Below are 5,961 nucleotides of genomic sequence, written 5' to 3'. Positions count from 1 at the left end.
GGGACCCCGGGTGATTGCATTTGTAAATACTTTGGTAGGATTTGCCGCTGGGACTCTAAACCCCCAACCATATATTCAAGACCACGTTCAGTTGTATTTTGTATTATATAAACTCTATTCTAGCTCAGACACAAAACCCAAACCCTTCTACAGACCCTCCATTTTGTAAAAAAGAATCACTATCGTAGTCTAACATACACGTTTTTATTCAGGCACGATCTAAATTAGAAAGGTAATCAAGATTTTGAGAATGGAATACTTACAATTGCTCAAAATTGTTTCAAAACGTTTCAGTTTGTTTTATAGAGAATCGTAATCTAAAATCATAAACTTTCATTATTTTAATACGCGGCCGAATGAAAACAACAAATAAAAAAGTGTTTATTTTGGTGAGGCTGTATCTTGTTCCGCTTCCGTGTCAGAATCTTCGGCAGCCCTCTCCACTGGCTCTTGCACAGTCTCCTCGTCAGATTCATCTGAATCCTCGCCCGAACCTGACCCTTTTTCAGCACCATTACTGCTATTCTCTTCGTTCATTCTGGCCACTACCACTTTCAAATTGCGTGCCAGCTCTGTTTCAAACACGCCTCTTTCCAAAAGCCATAGCAGAGGATCCAGGTGGAGACGCTTGACAAATCTCGCAGTGAATCCTGCATTAATACTTGAGACACATTTGTAAGTATTCTTTTCGAGTGAATCGAAAACCTCTTTAGCTACCTCTTTTGAGGTAAGTTTTTCTAGGAGAATTGCTGCTCGCTGATGCAACCTTTTCTCCTTGATTTTTTTCACTTTTCTCTTGTTTTCTTTTTTTCTTCGGGATTGGCCGTTGTTCCCCATGGGAGATGGGAACTTTCTCTTCAAGCTCATGAGGGTGGTCGTGAGCGCATTGGAGGCTTTCTGCAGCTCTTGGTGTATGGCCTTCACTCGCTCTTGAGCTTCCTGGAAATATTTGAGCTCATCACTTGCAAACGACCTTAAGGTATGCTCTTCTGTATAAAGGTTCTTTCGTCTGTTGTCGATAAATGAGAGCAAATCGGATGCTGAATTAACGGCCTCATTGACAGTGGTCAAGGAGGACTCACACTTCGCGACATCACCACTGCCCTTACATCCATCCACGCCTGACATGAACTTCGTGATGTTTTGGCACACTCCCCAATTCTCGTTTCTAAGCAAGTTGTTTTCTTTATCGGAAAGGGCTTTTATCTTTGTGTTTAACTGCCAACGCATTTGCTGTTGCTCGAGGAGATACTGTTTGAAACCGGCTTGTTTACTCACGAATGAAGATTCATAAATCTGCGGTACAACACTATTGTAGAATTTCAGCCTTTCTGTGTGTGGGTTGGGAAGAAGATATTTTTCCCACGGCTTCTTTTCTGGTGCTGAGTCGTCGTTGTGGTTCAAGGTCCATGAGACGTAAGTACCACTATTAAAATATCACTTGCATATTCAAAAAGTTATTTGGCGGTGGCTGGGAGAAAAGGGGGGGGGGGATCATGAAACTTTCCACTACCGATAAGGGGGGATCTCTAAAAAACTAGATACTCTACGGGGGGATCAGGTAAATGCTCCGATGTGACAACAAAAATACTCCGACCCCCCCCCCCCCCCCCCCAGGCGATAAATAATGACCGGTCCCTAAAACTTAACTATCAGACCCTGGGCAAGGGCATATAGCGACAATAATGCGTCCATCAATGGTCGGTGGGATCCCTCCTACCATTCAGATATCTTCTTGATGGATTTGTACGATGAGTATCAACTCATCATCTTTGGTGTACATTTCCATACTTATCAGGTCTTTCCCTGCAGCAGTACTCACGACGATGACATGGGCACCTTTTCGATGAAATGCAAGCTTAGCCGGACCATACCCTTGTAAACGTTCCAGTTCAAACTTGTTCAGACGGTTGCCGTATTCACTGAAGTGTGAACTCAAGAATCTTCTGTGTCCACCACCATAACACGGCCTTCATTAGCAACAGTGATATCCCGCGGATTCTTCAGTATTCCTTCTCCTTAACTGCAAACAAACTCTCCGTCGTTGCCATATTCCTCCATTGATGCAGGGGCTTTCAATGCCAGTATAGTCCATGTATCACTGACTGACAGTCCTATGCAGTCGACTTCTTCTTTCAGACAAAACCTGTAATAAAGATCAGCGGTTTTAGCAAGTCTTTTAACCCAGCAGGATTTCTCAGTCCCAGGCTTCTCCAGAGCAGTCAGCAGAAAGAAGTTGTCTTTCACGTCAATTGCTACGTCCCAAATATTTGATCGTGAATTTACATCATCGGTAGGGAGACTGGAATCCTTGTCAAACATTCAGCTGCTGTAAAACATCTTCACGTTACCACACGTATTTCCTACAATGAATTCCCCTGTGGAGTTTGTAACGATACTTACCTGGTACCTACGCCTCTGCTCCTCCTCACTCTCTTGACCAAATAATTATGGTGCAACGCAACAATGCTCCATGCCATGCCTACGCAGAACTTTGCTTACCCTTTCGTCTGACAATAATTATACCTTCTCTTTCCCACTGTCAACAACATGAGCAGAGCAGATGGAAAGAGATACACCTTGACCAGCTGCTACCGTGACATCGTAGATGACACCATGCACGTGACAGACAGTGGAAATGATTTGGTTTATTTTTTCTCTACTGAAATGACTCAAGATGCCTTTCTTGAAATAAACATCAAAAATAGTTATAACGGCTGGCATAGAGTGTAAATCATCAATTCAAAATTTGCATCGTATCAAAGCATCCGCGGAATGGTCCACATTTTCTAATACTGATATCAACAGTCGTTACCGCATTGCTCGAATGCAGTCAGACATTTCTAGAGCTTCATTGTTGAAGGGCAATGTTGCTTTTCTTTAAGAATCTCTTAATTATTCCTTCGCTTCACAGAGCTTTCTCGTCGCTTATTCATCCAGGTATAAAGCCCAAAGTTTCTCATTCCTTCAGTGAGAGAAAGCGTTTCTGTACAAACCTCTTATGCTCTTACTCCGTTATACCCGCTCCCAAACTTCGTCTTGTTGAACACTTCATTTGACAAATCGACTCCTTCTTTAAAGAAACTGATGCTTGCCAATAAATCTCTCCTTGGTATTCCATCCAACTTTGACTTGATATCGTCAATTTCACGCACGATAAGGGAACGAATATTAATTTTTTTATCTGTCACGTCACCATCTAAAAGTTTCTCTATTACTTTAGGAGGGGGGCATTGGGATTTTCGGTTTTGCGGTTTTGGTGTTCATTGTTGTTTGCGGATTTTCCGATTTTCAGCATTTGGTTTCGGTTTTCGTCAGAATACTAACCAATTTTCGAATTTGGTATTCGATGTGGTTTTCGTTTATCCTCTTTGGGTTCCGGTTGCTCTTCGATCTAAGCGCGGGCAATTATGTGCCTCCACTGATCTCGAGTACCCGCAAAACCTTTGTGTGCCCCTTTTGCATCAAATTGATTAGGGTTTTGATAACTGGGATGTGAAAATTTATCGGTTTTGACGGTTTTGCTTGCGGTTTTCGGTTTTAATTGAATTTTTTAGCGGTTTGGCGGTTTTGGATGATGGTGATGTTCTTTTCGATCACAGCACAAGTGACATTCCTCAATAAAGGCCAGTTCGTATATGCTTGGCAATACGCATGTTTTGAATTAAAATCTTACTTTCGTGCGCACTGGAACGTAAAGTATTACCTATTTCTATTAGAACGCTAAGGATGATGTTTTCACTCAGTTTTGTTGGGGGGGGGGGGTCCAAATCCGTTAGCGGATTTGGACGGGGGGGTTCCATATCTGCTAGCGGATTTGGACCGGAGGGTCCAAATCTAGGGGGGTCCAATCCACTAGGACAGCGGAATATTTAGGTCGTGCTGGAAAGTTGAAGTGTTGAGTCGTGAAAAAAGTTACAGTCGTGAAAAAAGTTGAAGTCGTGCAAGAAAGTTGAAGTCGTGCAAGATAGTTGAAGTCGTGCAGGAAAGTTGAATTCGTGAAAAGAAAGTTAGTTGTGTAGGAAAGTTGAAGTCGTGAAAAAGAGTTGAAGTTGTGCGGAAAGTTGAAGTCCTGCACGAAAGTCGAAGTCGTGAAAAAAATTTGATGAGAAATACGAGATGGCACTAACCTGGCCCCGTAGCATGCCCCCCTCCCCCCTTTAGTTCTGCCTTTCATACAAGCATGTCAACGACGGCTTTAAACACGGCTCTTGGAATCGAAGAAGTCACTTTGACGATGTTTTTAAATCGATGTTATAGTATTCTAAGTGATATGCAGAGTAAAAATCGGATGAAAAAAATAAACTCAACTATTGCGTCCTTCAAAAAATGGTGGGCCTAATTGTCAATCTGTGAGATTCATGCAAACTGGCCTTCCTGCCTTTGTCATCGTGAGAAAAAAAAAATTGTGGAATTTTCACTCAAAAATGATAAATTTGAAATAGGTCTACGGCAAGTAGCACTAAGCAATATTCAATTTGTCTAGTTTTGTATTCAATTTGGTCTTTTTATTTGTAACTAGGTGTTATGAATTTATTCAATTTTTTTGTATTTAACGTATTCTTTTCCAAACAGTGTGCTTTTTTAACATTCACCTTTGAATTGACAATCGAATTGTTATTCAACATTCAAATATTCGTCGCTAAGCAAAGATTCTTAAGAATTTCAACGGGATCAACTGTTGGTCGTAAAACGGTCAAAAATTAGCCGTTAGGCATGAAAATTGACAAATTTTAACCATACGTCGTGAAAAAGTTCACCGTGATTTTTTTTCTTTTAATCCCAAAGAAAGCAAGGTCATCTTTAGCCGTAAAATGGACAAAATCCTAACCGTTGGCCGTAAAAGCCATCATTCATTATTAAGCAAACAGCTATTCATTGCAAGGACTTCTGATACGCGGGGTCCAACGTTTGATTCAGAAAACGCGGCGAATCAGTTCTTGACCACTCCCTCCCCTTTCACTCGTAATTTTTTTTTACTCGCAAGGGGGGGGGGGGGGGTAGATCCTTGGAGATTCCTTCCCTTGTGTTTGACAACGAAGATTGTACAGGAGAGGGTACCCCCAAAGACGCCTGACGGTTCATTGTATCGACACCCTCGTGTTCCACTGAAAAAAAGATAATAAATGAAAAAGAAATTAAAGAACAGCCATACTACTATGCGATCCTGTCTTTGGAAGAGTTTTGGTTACAGAAAAGTAACAGTATTGTCTCTTAGGGAAGGTAGGGGATGAGCTGGGACCCCCTGACTCTCCCTGTTGATCCGTCCCTGCATTCCAAACAACTCATGTTTGGTGAAGAACGCACAACCTTGCTTCTAACGACGAAAAGACTGTGTGTGCCTCATTTTTCGGGGGGAAGGGAGGGAGAAAGCAGATGGGCTAAATCGGACTTCGTTTCCTATTCAGTAGACCTAAATTAGCCTAGTTCGATGTTGTGAGCTGATCAATCATACACGCAGAGGCGTTACGCGTCTCCGTTCTTCAGGCGAGAACGCTTCACTTTCCGATAACGCATTAAACAGACAAGGTTGGTGGCCAACAATTGTTGCACTCAAGATTTCCGGCAGTATATATGCTAACATGAAGAACTATAAAATTTGAGGTAATGAGTTTGCTAACGTAACAAAGCGTGAAAGCTCCTGAATCTATCATTGTTTGCAGATTTGCAGAGCACGAACCACGAGTTAGTCCCATTTAAGCTTTTTCAATCAATCAGAGATCCACTTTGAAATGGTTATTGAAATCAATCCTAACAAAAAGAGGTGAAGGGTATGTTCCAGAGGTTCTTCAGGAGGAACGCGAATTAAAGTTTCTTGGTTTTATGCAGGTTCCTTGTCTTTAAATTGTTATAGTTTTAAGTCAGAAGTGATAACTTACAAGGTACCGGGAGAACCAAGAAAAATTTAGCCGAGAGGCTTACTTCCGTTGCGTTGGGAATTTACAATATAAAGTGTTTTTT

The sequence above is a fragment of the Pocillopora damicornis genome, chromosome 1 (genome assembly GCF_964200805.1).
Source record: "Pocillopora damicornis chromosome 1, jaPocDami1.2, whole genome shotgun sequence".
NCBI lineage: Eukaryota > Metazoa > Cnidaria > Anthozoa > Scleractinia > Pocilloporidae > Pocillopora > Pocillopora damicornis.
The sequence above is the reverse complement of the archived record's forward strand: the minus strand, read 5'-3'. Positions refer to the sequence as shown.